Raw genomic sequence first — 14,917 nt, 5'->3', positions numbered from 1 at the left:
TAGAGCCTTTGTCCCTGTCCCCTGAGCCTAAGCCATACAACAGTGGCCTATAGATCCCCCACTGCCCTGTTCTTCCTCACACTGAGGGCTTGGGGCTCTGGGCAGAGTCTGGATGCCAGCACATCAGCCAAGAGGCCAGAGAACCCAGAACCCTTAGGCGATTCTTATGTCCACCCTGGGGGCTCTTCGTGGCCTAGGCCCGGCCAGGAGGCAGTTTGTTCCCCACAGATCCTGTTGTGGGTAGCCACGGGCTTTAGCCCTGTAGGGTAAGCACCATATGGGGTCTGGAGTTCCCATTGTGAACGATTTGGGAGCGTCTCTGTGGCAGCGAGGTACTGGGACTAGGGCCCCCTCCCCTAGTCATGCCTTCTGTGGGGTCCTCTGACAGGGCAGCATGATACCTCGATTGTGGGCCCTTCGTGACCCTCCACACCTTGACCTTTAAGATGAGAGTGATAATAATACCCACCTCATAGGGTTGTTGGAGTGCTTTGGGGTCTGGTGGTGACGAGGCCCTTGGTGGCTCTTAACTATTTTCACCATCATCTAGAAGTCCTGTGTCTGGAAGCTGGCAGAGATGCCAGGATCCCCTGAGAGGCCGGGGCCTGCTGACTGCACACACACCCCCACTCTGGTGGATTAAGGGAGTACCAGCAGCCTGGAGCCTGGCCCACCTGGAGCCCCTTCCTCTTACCCATGCTGCATCCACCCTCGCCACCTGTGACAGCCCTGAGAGGCAGGCACAACCTTAATGGCTGAAAACCACACACACTCATTATCTCACAGTTGTGTAGAAGTCTGAAATGAGTCTCCTCTACAAAGGTCAAGGTGTCGGCAGGGTCTCATTCCTTCTGGAGGCCCCAGGAGAGAGTCCCTTTCCTTTCCCTCTGCAGCTTCTAGAGGCCACCTGCATCCTTAGCAGGTGGCCCCTTCCTCCATCTTTGCCTCCAGCCAGTGAAGGCGAGTGAGGTCCTCACCTCTCTCTCCTGCTCTGCCCTTCCAGGCTCGGGGTCCCTGTGATTACCTTGAGCCACTGTGGATAATTGGGGACCCTCTCCCTATGAAAGCTGGCTCACAAGCACCTTTAGTTCCTCTTTGCCACATAACCCAACAGCTGCAGGCTCCAGGGGTCAGGATGCAGACATGTTGGAGGGACCCTGTTCTGCCTGCCTCGCCACCCTCCCGCCACCACGGCCCTGCTCCACTTTGTGCCCTGTCGGCCACGTTGGCCTCCTCTGCCATCTCTGACCCAGCCTCGTCCCACTGCCTGCCCTGGGAGCCAGGTGAGCAGGCGCGGCTGCCTGTCCTGTGGGCAGGCCCGAGCTCCCCGGGGGCCTCCCTCCAGGACCACCACCCAGTCCCCTCTGCTAGTTCTCCAGTTGACTCGTAGGCATAAGTTCAGAATGTGTCCCCCCAGCCACACACACACATACACACGACACACACCCCATTTCAGTCATCAATGGGCTGTCGCTCCCAGAAGGGATTTTGTGCTCTCTCTGGCCACCCAGCATGGAGAGGGAGAGGACACTTGCCCACCCCTCACCGTGTGTCCTCCCCCACCCCCCACACTAGCTGACTCATACAAACCACCCCTTGTGATCTGTACAGACACCTGGCCGTGGTCAGGGTCTCTTAGTCGTCTGAGGGCTTGGAGCCTGTGCTCCCAACTCTTGAGATGACCAAAGAGGGTTCAGGGGAGGGAACCCAACTAGAACCAAATCCCCTTGGGGAGAGCACCTCTACATGGCAAGGTGGCTGCTGAAGCTCCCTGGGAGTCAGCTTCCTGGTCTGTGAGGTACTCTGCCCCCTTTTTCTGTGCAAGCCTGCTGCCCACACTGGGGGGGGGGGGGTCCCACTGCCTCTCCCATGATCACCCTGGGGTCAGGTCCTGGGTTACACATGCCCCTGAGAGGCCATCAGCCCAAATCCCTGCTCCGAGTGGGTGGTCAGCAACATCTGATTGGATGGTGAGGGCAGCTATATACACTCCAGGCCCTCGGCCATGTCCACCCCCCCACCCCACCCCACCCTTCTATCAGCACACAGAAGGCAGCCTGGGCGGCCTGAATGAAGGTCAAGCTTCACAGCCCTCCCCTTTGCAAGAGCTCCCCACTTGCCTCCAAGGCTCTGCTAGCGTCATGTTCAATGGTTTTGTGAAATAGGCAAAAGAAGGATTTAAAAGATTATTTTTTTGGAAAAAGAAACCCTAAAACTAAGCTTCAGTCCACACAAACCCTAGACGTCCTTGTCTTCCAGAGGGATTAGATCTTTCTCCTCCAGGAGGCCAAGACCTATTCACTGACTCCTCCCTGCTGTGCAGCCTTAGGCAAATGTTATCACCTCTCTGGGCCCTCCATTGGCTCATCTCTAAAATGGGACAGTAGCAACATCTACTCTTCTCGTGACTGGGGGAGATACTAGGCCTAATGATTTCTTCCCCATGCTCAAGAGCAGAGCACAGTGTTTTGCACACATCCACAACTGAGAGGCAGGCACCTGTTTGCAGAGGCAGGAGAGGTGGTCAGAAAGGTCGGGATCCCCCACCCTTGTCAGGCTAGACGTCATCTCTGCGGGGCCCCAGTCTCTTCACGTGTTAAGTGGAGATAATCAGCCCTGCTTTATGAGGTTGTGGGTGATGCTGGGGAACGGATATGGAACCATCCGCAGCCTGTGTGACTGTATCTGTGATTGTGTCAGGCTCCCTCATTCACTCATCTTGGAAGAGCATGTTCCGGAAGTCATTTTCACGCATCTCTGTTCGACCTTTATTAGGTGCCTGGAGCTGCTTTGTAACAAAGCGCCTTGGGCTGGGGGGCCTAAGGCAATGGAAATTTATCGTCTCACAGTTCTGGAGGCCAGAAGTCCCAAACCAAGGTGTCCGCAGAGCCACGTTCCCTCTGAAAGCTAAAGAGGAACCCCTCCTCGCTCCTTCCTGGCTTCCGGTGTTTTTCTGCAATCGTTGGCATTCCTGGGCTCAAAGCTGCATAAATTCAGTCTGCCTTTGTCATCACATGGCTTCTCCCTGTGTGCATGTATCTTCATAGGGGTGTCTTCTTCAAAGGACACCAGTCACATTGGATTAGGGGCCCACGCACCCTAGGCTTCTTCATCATAACTAATTATATCTGCAGCGACCCTATTTCCAACTAAGGTCACATGCTGAGGTCCCAAGGGTTGGCACTTGAACATATCTTTTTGCAAGGGACACAATTCAACCCCTAATACCATCCTAATGGTTTAGTCTCGGTCTTCGTTGGGGCTGTTTAGTGCATCAAAGGTGGTTATTTTAAAATACCAGCTGCCCTTGGGTTGCATAGTGGCTTACCTCCCCCAGGCTGGCACACACAGACTGCCTCAGCCAGCACCTGCTCCAGAGGCCCTAGGCCAGAAGAGGTTCATGAGGGTCAGTGCAGCAATACAAGGATCTTCAGAGTCCCTCAGGACCCCTAGCTCTTCCGAACTCCAACGGCAGAGATCACTGGAATAATCAGCACAAGCAATCCCTTCAGAGGTTAGGGCATTTCTGGGCCATTCTCCACCACTTAACAGCATCCGGGACCTTTCCACAAGCCTTCCTAATCCCAGCTTCTCAGTGAGTCAGGCATGGATGGCTCTGTCACAGCTGCAGCCAGTAGGCTGCCTCAGATCCAGCCACAAGAGGAGGGCTTCGTGCTGCTAGTGGGACAAGATACCCAAAGGAAGCCGGAAGCCCCACTGGACTCAGAATATAGCAGGGCAGCCGGGAAAGCTTCCATGCTCAGTGTAAGAAGCCAAAGGTCGGGCAGCCCCAGTGGCACAGCGGTTTAGCGCCGCCTGCAGCCCAGGACGTGATCCTGGAGACCCTGAATCGAGTCCCACGTCAGGCTCTCTGTATGATGCCTGCTTCTCCCTCTGCCTGTGTCTCTGCCTCTCTCTCTCTCTGTGTGTGTCTCTATGAATAAATAAATAAAATCTTAAAAAAAAAAAAAAAGAAGCCAAAGGCTCAAGGTACACAGATAAAGCTGGAAAAGTTCAGAGTGACCATCCCAGGGTGGCCATGGGAACACACATGACCAGGAACACAAGCCACTTTATGGCTTCTTTTTTTATTTTATTTTATTCATATAGAGAAAGACAGAGGGAGAAGCAGGCTCCACGCAGGGAGCCCGACGTGGGACTCGATCCAGGGTCTCCAGGATCACACCCCAGGCTGCAGGCGGCGCCAAACCGCTGCACCACTGGGGCTGCCCCACAAGCAACTTTGTATACATATGGTTGCCCAGGCAGATGAGCTGGCCATACCCAAACTCAAGAAGACAAAGGAACAGACAACAGATGGCGAGGAGAGTCAGTGATCAAAGAAGGCTTCCTAGGGGAGAGATCCTGACAGGTTCCATAATAATAGAGACAGTGAGAGGGTATGGGGGTGAGGGGCCTCACAGGGAGCCACACCCGCCTGGCTGTGACCTTAAGCCTGACAGGCTGTGACAGCCCAGAGCCAAGGGAAGTGGGAGACTTCAGGGCAGATTCTCATGGCTCCTCCTTCTCCCAGGCAAGGAGGACATTTTACAGCCACCTGACACTCTCTCCCTGTGCCCAAATCAGAGAAGGCAGGCAACTTACCCCAGGGTCAGCCAAAAGGCGGTGGTAGGGTTGGGCCTGGGTCAGGACTTCAGTTTTAAGCAGCAAAGTCAGGTGCTCCAGGGTTGGCCGCCTCTTTTGGCCTCCACCAGGCTGACAATTTGGCAGGGGCAGAGGTCTGTGAAACTGGGGGAGAGTGGACAAAGGTCACTGCCTGCAGGTCCAGCTATGGCCAGAAGGGGGCAGTTGAGCCCGCCCTTTCCTCCTGCAGCTGCACCGCTGAGGCGGTATCCCGGCATTTACCGTCCAGATCCCTGTAATCTGGAACCTGAGGCAGAATCTGGGGGGCCTTTCACCTGGCGCTGCATACGTCCCTCGTCTCCAGGCAGGGGCCGTGCCTCCTGACTGCCACCACCTTCCTACAGTCCATGATAGAGGGTCCTGGACCTCCAAGGGCACCAATGGGTGAGGCAACCCACATTTTCCAAACACCAGGATCCATGTCCTGCAAAGAGATTCTGCTTTGGAATTTCTGTGAAATGATAATCGCGTCAAAATATTTAAAACTAGCTTTTTGGGGAAATCCAGGAGGTGGGGTGGGCACACCCTGGGCTAGTCATCTCCCTCCTGCTCCACCCTGTGCTCACAGGAGCTGACTGCCCAGGTCCCAGCCCCGTGGGCCCCACCCCCATCCCAGCTATCTCTCTGGCACCTGCCTCCCCGACCCATACTGAGCCCGCTGGTTATTTTAAAACTACTTGTCATAAATACAGTTTGCAAGAAGGAGAATAATAGTAGTCCTGGCTCTTCCTCAGGACTACAGTGTCCCCTGCCTATTTAACCTTGGCATTTGGTGAGGAGGGTGGTGGTAACTGCTGATACTCTAGGCCAGTGAGAGCATGGCCTCCCTCATAGTGTCAAGGTCAGCAGCCTCCAGGGCCAGTGGCACCACTCAGAGGTACCTGCAGAAGCCCTGGTGCCATGCACGCCTTGTTCAAGATGCCACTGTGGGGGGGAGCGGAGGCGGTGCACAGCAGAGGTTAGAGCAAAACATGCTCCTTCAGAGGTTCAAGGACAATTTAAATTACCAGTTCTGGGGATCCCTGGGTGGCGCAGCGGTTTAGCGCCTGCCTTTGGCCCAGGGCAAGATCCTGGAGACCCGGGATCAAATCCCACGTCGGGCTCCCGGTGCATGGAGCCTGCTTCTCCCTCTGCCTGTGTCTCTGCCTCTCTCTCTCTCTCTCTGTGTGACTATCATAAATAAATAAAAAATTTAATAAATAAATAAATAAATAAATTACCAGTTCTGGGGATCCCTGGGTGGCTTAGCGGTTTTGCGCCTGCCTTTGGCCCAGGGTGCGATCCTGGGTCCCGGAATCAAGTCCCGCGTCGGGCTCCCGGTGCATGGAGCCTGCTTCTCCCTCTCCCTGTGTCTCTGCCTCTCTCTCTCTATCATGAATAAATAAATAAATCTTTAAAAAAATAAAAATAAGTTACCAGTGCTCTGGTGGAGTCACTGTAGGGACAAGACTCAGGCCTGAGAACAAGGACTCTAGCAGCAGGCACCCTAGTAGAAGTGGGAGCCTTGGCAGTAGGGGCTGCATGCAGCCCGGAGAAGGAAGAGGGTTTCTCGGGGGTTATGCAAACCTAGTAGGATGTCAGCGTCCCCCAGCTCCCTGCCCAGAGGAACTGTCACCAGACAGTTCCTCGTGGATTCCTGGTGGATGGGGACCAGGAACAGGCTGGCAAGGTGAGTACAAGCCAAAGAGTGGTGCCTAGGAAAGCGGGACCTGCTCAGCCAGCAATAGGGAGGTTGAGGAAGTTTGGGGGCTACTGGTAGGACACAGCCAGGGTCAAAAGAAACAAGGCTTGTGGGATCAGGTCTCTAGATCCATAGGATTTCCCTCTGCTGGGGGCTGAGGAGTGATGACACAGGTGCTCAGATTTGGGGGGGTAAGGGGGATGGGGAACCCTTGGGGGCAGTGGCTGCAGAACACAAGGAGGTGACAGTGAGCCAGAGAGAGTTGGCAGGAGAAGGGCAGGGCAAGTTCTAGGCAGCAAGTCAGCTTGGGCAAGACTCAGGGAAAGCAGGAAGTGGTCAGCAGGACTGGGCCACCAGGGCCCTGATGCCAGGAGTCTCGGGTGTATGTGGCAGAGTATCCAGGAGCTCCAGAGGCAGGAGACTAAGTCTCATCCTCCAAGTTGTTTCCCCGGAGGCACAGCCAAGGCATAAGTAAAGTCTGGCTCGAGCAGCAGGGAAGCCTCAGGAAAGAGCATCAGGGACTGAGAGCCCACAGGCCCCATGCCCCAACCAGACACAAGGGTCAAGTATGTAAGGACTTGTCCCCTAACCCCTCCCCTAACCTCCCTGCTCCCCCCCACTGGCTGCCTGCCTTTTAGTCCATGTGGGCTTAGAAAGTTCAAGCATGGGGATGCCTGGGTGGCTCAGTGGTTGAGCATCTGTCTTTGGCTCAGGTCATGATCCTAGGGTCCAGGGCTCCCCAAAGGAAGCCTGCCTCTCCCTATACCTATGTTTCTGCCTCTCTCTCTGTCTCTCATGAATAAATAAGTAAAATCTTAGAAAGAAAAACAAAAGAAAAAAAGGGGAAGGGAAGGGAAGGGAAGGGAAGGGAAGGGAAGGGAAGGGAAGGGAAGGGAAGGGAAGGGAAGGGAAGGGAAGGGAGAAAGTTAGTTCGAGCATGAGATGTAGGTAGGCATGTCCAACTCCTCTCCCTCGTGAGCCAGGGTCTGGGGAGTCCGAACCCTGACACTCTCACCCTCAAGTGCCTTCTGCCAGCGCCAGCAGACAGGGACCCTCTCAGTTGGGCCCAGGCGTTCAGGGTGAGAAGCTGGGCCCCGCCCACAGAGAGCAGCCCCTGATGCTTTCTCCTCATCTCCTGACCTGGGCATCCAGGCTGGACAGGCCCCTAAATGTGGGCCTATCATTGAGTTTGTGGGACTGCTGCTGACCTGGGCACTTGTTTCCTTCCTTCTATCCACCAATATCACAAATATTTGTTGAGAACCTCACAGTGAACAGTGACCTTTATAAAAACATAGACTGCTTTTTTTCAACACACTGAGGTCTGCTGTGTGCCAGGGACCGGGGAGCCAGCGGAGGGCAGAACAAACAGAAACCACCACCCCCTTAATGAGCCGAAGCCCCAGTGCGGTCCACGACCCACTGTGAAGGTGACCTCCAGGCAGAGGCCTGAGCCCTCAGCGGCTGGCCCAGATGGGCAATGGGCGAAGAGCCTTCCAGGCAGAACCGTAATAGGTCAGAATTACCTAAGTGAAAATGAGAAAAGAATGTCTGGGAGAGGTTAAGAGCCGGCCCAGGACCACACTGTGAGATGGGGGCTGTCGTCCTGAGCCCGGGCTGCTGGGGGTGGGGGTGGCATGTGTGTAGGTTGTTGATTCTGCAAGGGCTGCAGGGCAGTTAGGGCTCCCGGCCAGCACATGGTGACTGTGCAGCTTCCTCCTGGGCTGAGACAAGAGGCCTCATGGCTCAGAGGGTAAAGGGCCCAACTGATAGGTTCTTGTGAGCAGAGGGCCAAGGTGACCCAGGAGGCCACAGCCCTGGAACTGGACCTGTGGAGAGTGGGAGCAGAGTCTGGCACATTCTCTGGTCGCCTGCTCTTGGTGTGAACCTGAAGTACAACCCCTTTTTCTCCCCTCTTCTGTTTTCCAGTGGCTCATGCAGGAAATCTGGGTGCTTTCCTAGGCTGGTGTGTGTTTGGAAGCAGAGCTGAGCTGGCTTCAGAACAAGGTGGAGAGACAGCCATGGCTGTATGAAAGGACTTGGAACCCCAGCCCTGACCCTTAAAAATCCAGATGTTGCCCAATGGGTCCTTTCCTGTTCTCCTTTCCCCGCCAACCCTAAACTCTCAAGTGGGCTCCCCAGGGAGGAGAGGGCTTCACTCCGGTTGGGTGGATCCCTCACCCGCCCCACCGAGTTCCTGTTTACAGCTGTTTCCTGGAACAGCTTGTTTTGATCCAAAGAAATCTGCTGACGCACTGCCTGCTCTCTTCCTCCCTCAGGGTGGAGGTATTTTTAGCCTTATTTGCAGAAAGAGAGGCAGAACCCAAGCACCACATTTGTCCACCTCATTTTAAGACTATCTTGGCCTTCCCTAAGGCAGGACAGAGATGCCCCTGTGTGGTTTTCTACTGTTAAAACACACACACACACACACACACAAAATTCAACTGAGTAAATGTAAAGACCTAACTGGCTGTATTCAATGATTCATGAATTGGGTGTAACATCCGATAAATGGAAAGGAGCTGCAGAAAATAGAAGGGTTTTATAGACCGAAATAGAGTATGACAAGGAGGATCTTAGCAAAAGAAAAATAGTTCAAGCCAAGGTCACCTTACTTTAGGTGGAAGAGCAGGGGCCTTCTAATGCAGGCTGCCTCACTAGAGTGAATCAGGAAATTCCAGACTGATTGGTCCGACACTGCAATTAAAGTTAGGCATTAAGTTTTGGTGGGGTTTAGCAGACGTGACTCCCATTTTAGATATGCCATTTCTTTTTAACACTATCCTCCACTCCTCTCAATAAGTACATTCCTTTCCCAAAAAACACCAGCTGTATAGAACTGGAGGGCAGGAGAGCTTCTAAACAAGACCCCCTGAAACTGCCACTTTGTCCTTGCAAATGGAGTCAGTGGCCAGAGCAGCTCCAGACACCAGGGCACACAGGGCTTTAGGGCCTTTTGTGATAGAGAATCCTAAGCTTAGTAGAATCCTAATGTTTTATGTTGCTAATTGCACCTACTACTACTTTTTTGGGAGAAAAAAAAAATCTAAGGAAGTTTGTTTCTGGAACTTGGGAATGATAACGTTGAAGGACGATTTTTAAACTACAGGTAGAGAAAAGCAAGGTAAGACTTCAAGTGGGACCAGGAAGCAGCCACAGAGCCATGGAGACTACCGCCTCTCTGGCGCCTTGTAGATAAATATAGGGCTGACTCCACAGCCTGGCACTGTGACGCAGCAGGAAAGGAACTTGCTTAGTATTATACACACCTCAGAGCTTCTAGAACATTCTGATAAATCCCTCTTCTCACATTGTTCTTTCACGCCAAGTCTCACCAACCGACCCCTGGAAACACTGTCAGAACAAGACTGAGGGGGCAGATCTAGATGAAGGTGTGCTGCAGGAAATCTTTCCTTGGCAGAAGAGCAGCTGCTAGAGGACAAGCCTGGACTTGCCACAAATTCTGTTTTCAGTGCTGAGGGTCACATGAGAGTCATCGGTTTTATAAGAACCACAAGGAGGGGCCCAGCCCCACCTGCCCACGCCTTGTTGCAGAGGCTGGGGAATAGTTCTCTCCCAGTTTCCTCTCAGTTGCTAAGGGAACCTATTGTCAGGGAATGTTTTGTTTTGGGGCATGGGTGGTTACTTTTGGAGGAGACTTTCTGGCAGAGAGTTGGTCAAGTCCTCCTCACTTCGGTTAATCTGACCACAGTCCCTCCACCCTATACTTAAGAGGGCCAGGGCTGAACGGAGGCCACATGGTCTCAAGCTGTGGTTCTCCCCTCACCCTGACAAGGAGATGCCAACTGCCCTTTGCAAAAGCCTCACCAAGTACTCAGGCCTGGCCTTGGTGGAGGGGCTGAGAGTCTGAGGGTTTGCTTTTACCTCTGCTTTAGAAGATCCACACAGCGGGCACCTGAGTTGCTGAGTCAGTTAAGTCCCACTCTTGGTTTCTGCTTAGGTGGTGCTCTCAGGGTCATGGGATGGAGACCCCAGTCAAGCTCCACGTTCAAGGAGGACCCAGCTTGAGATTCTCTCTCCCTCTCCCTTGACTTGTGCTCTTTCTCAAATGAAAAAAAAATTTTTTTAATAAAGATTTTATTTATTTATTCATAGAAACACAGTGAGTGAGAGGGGCAGAGGCACAGGCAGAGTGAGAAGCAGGCTCCATGCAGGGAGCCCGACGTGGGACTCGATCCAGGGTCTCCAGGATCACACTCCAGGCTGCAGGCAGCGCTAAACTGCTGCGCCACAAAGGGCTGCCCTCAAAAAAAAATCTTAAAGAATAAAAGACCCAGTTTGGAGGCCTGCTTTATGTGAGCAGCCAGCGGGCAGTGCCCCCAAGTCCTGTTTGATGACTCAGAGTCCTGAGGCCCAACCACAGGCTGTAAACTGCCCTGGACAAATTCAGTAGTTTATTTTTTTGTCTCCCTTTTCCCCCACCTCCCAATGCAAACGTAAAACGAGTTGGTTATCTACACCCTTTTGATCTTACCGCCATGCAGTTCTGCAGTTTTCCCCCATAAACAAGACTATGATTTCATTATTTTGCCAACTACTTATTTCCACTTAATACATCACGAAAAATCATTAAGTAGCCTATTCCAGGAGCGAGTTTTGCTATGAAAGACTTCAAACCTTCAGGCACCTGGCCACAGAGCACAACAAAACCAAAAACACATTCCCCAGGAGCCACCAGGCAGCAAAGTCACGGGGCTCAACGTTCGGATCAACTTGCCCCCAGACACCTCTAACAGCACAAAATGACAGAGTTTCTGAAGCAGAGGCGCTACGCCCCCAGCTCCGCGCGCGCTTCACAGAGGACACCGTGCGGACAGTCCCCTCCTTCCTGGGGACGGTCGTGACTCGCGCCGCGCGGGCCCCCCGCCCTCCCCCACGCGCGCCCGGGCGCCGACGTCACCGGCGCTCACGAGGCCGAGCCGCCGCCCGAGGAGTCACACGGAGCGCCCCGCCCCCACCCGCCGCCGCGGGGAGTGATGCGCCCTCTGCAGAGATCCCTCCGCCGCCGCCTGGAATTTTCCAGACGCCGCGCCGGCCCTTCTTTCGGACTCGCGCGGGGCGGGGTGACCTGAGGCGACCCCGGCGTCTCCTCCCGGCCCCTCGAGAGTGTGAGCCCCAGCCGGCCTCCCCCACGCTGCCCCGCTCCGATTCGGGGAGCGCTGTTTCCACCCCCTCACCCTCCCCCCGCCAGGAACGAAACAGGTTTCTCCCTCACGGAAATCGCATCCCAAATATAACCTTGAAATATTTTCCCCGGGTCACGAAGCCCTGCTGAAGGGGAGGCGTGGGTAACCCGGAATCCGCGGGACGGCCGCCCGGGAGACCCGCCCGAGTCGCTTCTAGGGGAGGGTGGGGGAGGGACTTTTTTCCCCGGTGGCGGTGGAGGAATCGTCCCGTTGAGCAATGCCCCAGTGATGCGGCCGTGGGCTATAAAAGCAAAAGTTGTGGCCTGTCCATCAGGAGTTAGCGACAAGGAGGGCCGCGGGCTTGGTTTTAGTGGCGGGGCGGAAGCGGCCAGTTCAGGGCCTCAGGGGACAGTGGGGGAAATGGCAGAGGAGACTGCAGGGGGTGGGGATGCCAATGCCAGGACGAGGAAGGTTAAAGAGGAGACTAGGTCTGGGGGGAACTGTGGTGGGGAGAGTTGCCCTGAGGGTTCCCGCGGTGACCCCGGGGAGGACAGCCCTTCAGCCGCTGCCTTCTGGGGAAGGGGAACTTGACCTCTGGGAGGGCGCTGCTCCTGCGTGGCCTCCGGGGCCCCAGCGCCTTGGTGGCAGGAGGAAGGCAGGTAGAAGCTAGGTGAGACAGGATCTCACCACTCTTCCTGTAGAGGAAGCAGAATTGGGCAGTTGATGCCCGGGGAATGAGGAGGAGGAAGGAAGGCAGTGGGGTGCAGGGCTGCAGGTGGGCTGCTGGCATGGCAGACCTTGAACTTGCCAATGCCAGCAGCCCCCCCCCCCTTTTTTTTTTTCAGAGGGTTGCGAACCCGCAAGGGGATGAGGCCTGGTCTTGTGGAAACTGAACTTAGCTTCGCGGGCCGACAGCTCTGGCCCAGGGTAGTATGTAATGTTGGTTCGGCTTGGGACAGAGTCCAGGCCATGCCCAGCCTGGTGGAACCCAGGTCTGGGTGTGAGGCCAGACCCCTCATTGGAGGTGAGGGTGGTCTCAAGAGTGATTGAGGAGGTACGGTGCCACCTAAGCGTTATTGATGTGGTGCCGCATGTGACAGGCTGGGGATTGCCGAGGCAGGATGTTGGTGTGTCTGTGGACAAAATTGACCCACGCTTTATTTTCCAGGTGCCAGTGTTCCCATTTGGACTTTTCTCTCTAGCTTCCGTGCTAACTTCTGTGAGCTCACTCTGCCCCTCCTCCTCCCTTTAGCTTTCTCAAGGTTATCCGTTCACTTAGAGCATTGCTTCTGGTAACCTGGTAAGCCTGGGAAAGTTGCAGAAGGCCCTGAACAATTTGATTGGTAATGGTAAAGGAGGGAAGGTCCTCCTTGCTGAGACCCAGGGTGGGGTGGGGTGGTGTTGCTTGCCTGCGGAGAGGGTGGGGATCGAATGTATACCTTGGGCGGGCCTGCAGCAATGGCCCCCGCTGACGGTTACCAAATGCCTCATGGACCATGGTTTGTTACTGTAGTGTTCATCGTGGTGATCAGATGGCACCAGGAGAATTGGAGCCCCTGGCCAGTGTGAGTCGTAGCAGTGCAGGAGGGGAGACCCTGAAGGAGAGATCCCGCCTAAGTGGATGTCTGCAGATTGAATTTCCAGAGCCTTAAGAGGTGGAAGTTCTCCTGTGTCCCGTTTCCAGGCCTTGCTCAGGAAGCCCTATATTCAGGAGGCCATTTAAGGTTTTCAGATGAGCTTATGAGGGGGCAGTCCTTCAAGGTCCAAAGCAGATGTGTCCGGCCATCCGCAGATGTGTTTGATTGATCCAGGAGCATCAACTTCCAGGCTCATGAATGCCAGCAGACACCCCTTCTTTTTTCTGAGGTGGAGGTTTTCAGATGCTGCATCTTCTAAATTGAGCCCCCAGTCATAACTAGTTCTGGGCTACGAAATTTGAGCTTCAAGAAGAATCTTAAAAGCTGTAGGACATTCTAACATGCCTCAACGCAGAGTGATGCCTTGTAGGTGAATCTTGCAGATGGAGCCCAGTGACCCTCTCACCTACCCTGCTTCTCGCCTGCCTACCTGCCCGCCTGTGCATTGTTTGGAGGAATTAGTGTTCTAGTCTAACTTGTATTTTGGGAAAGTGTTCACATTTGAAATGCTTTAGGCAATACTTATGCATACTGGCAAATTGGGGGAGGGGAATCGTGTTTTGCTGCTACACTCTTGGGTATAAGTTGGTTGTGGCCAAATTGTTAGAAATGACAGGTCTATTTTGGGCATTCCAATTGCATTGCAGATAACTAAGCAAAGGGAATGGTTGGGGTACGACCAGTGATCTTTAGTTCTATGTATTTTATAATGTGAATTTAATTTCAAGGTAATCTTAATGGGACAACTCCGAGGTGAGGGTTGGGCTGCCATGGTGCTGGGAGGGGTGGGGGTGAGGAAAGGGAGAGGGTTGGTTTGGTTAGCTGTGTGCTGCAGAGGGTGGGGGTGGTAGGACATGTGGATTGAAGGGAATTCTTGCAAAAAGGTCAAGTAGAGCTCTGGGCATTTGAATGTAATAGACAACTAGGCAAAGAAAAGTAGTTAATGCTAGTTGTCTCTTGGAAGCCTAAAAATTGCTTAGAAACTTAAAAAGTCCTTTGGAAATATGCTAAATGCAGGTAAAGAAGCAAAATTGTTTTGTTTTGCTGTAAAGTAGGGAAGACTGAAAAAAAATGTAACTGAACAGGAATGCCAGTCATTAAAGGCGGGGTGCAGAAATTCCCATCAGCTGAGTAATAGCCTTCACTGCTTCGCTAGGTTCTTCAGTGGTTTATGTGAAGGTGTGCAGTACTGGGAAGCTAGAGGTCTTAGGAAAGACTTCAAAATTGGGTATTTAAAGTATTTAAAACAAAAAAGTATTTAAAATGTTCAAAATTCTGGTGTGCACTTGAGATTAGAGGTACTTGTGGGTCTGTAACATTTCTATTTACTCAAGATTTTGTGATTGAAAATTCTGAACAAAGTGAAAATGCAATGACTTGTAAAGGAATCTTATACATCTCATCTTTGTGGTCTGTATTGGCAGCAGTGAAAAAGTCTTGCTATTAGTTCTTGTAATGGTTTCTGTAAAATTACTGTAATATTTGGTAGCAAACCATGTGCCCTTGTGATGGTTAGAGTTAATTATATATTTAATTTGAATGTGCTTTTTAAATTGATTCAGTGTTTGAGGGGCAACTCAATTTGGGGAATTAGCAAAGTGGAGGGGGACCTGTACTCTGATGTGGTCTGTTAAAAATTCAGAGAAAAATCTGAAGGCCATTTATGATGACTTTTATTTCCGAGATGCGTCTATTGAATTGGTAAAGTAATACTGGTAGCTTTTTTTTTTTTAATGTTTATCATTGCAGTGCTGCATTTTTTTAAAGTTTTTATTTATTTATTTATGAGAGACAGAGGGGGATGG

At 53.0% G+C, this 14,917-nt stretch overlaps 1 long non-coding RNA gene across 8 annotated transcripts; it reads right to left on the bottom strand.

The window, feature by feature from the left end:
* Positions 1-2,954: 2,954 nt before the first annotated feature.
* On the bottom strand, positions 2,955-11,947 carry LOC121472056. Of its 8 annotated transcripts, none has more exons than XR_005982765.1 (5): positions 11,588-11,947; positions 10,214-10,392; positions 8,944-9,025; positions 4,606-4,749; positions 2,955-3,481 (listed from the first exon to the last, which is right to left on the bottom strand). It is a non-coding gene; the product is annotated as an uncharacterized LOC121472056 (long non-coding RNA). The 8 variants fall into 8 exon arrangements; XR_005982763.1 differs by having other exon boundaries at positions 10,214-10,388; XR_005982766.1 differs by lacking the exon at positions 10,214-10,392.
* Between the last annotated feature and the right edge of the window lie 2,970 nt (positions 11,948-14,917).

Source organism: Vulpes lagopus, chromosome 11 (genome assembly GCF_018345385.1).
Source record: "Vulpes lagopus strain Blue_001 chromosome 11, ASM1834538v1, whole genome shotgun sequence".
NCBI classification, from domain to species: Eukaryota; Metazoa; Chordata; class Mammalia; order Carnivora; family Canidae; genus Vulpes; species Vulpes lagopus.
This window is presented reverse-complemented; position numbering and strand designations above follow the sequence as displayed.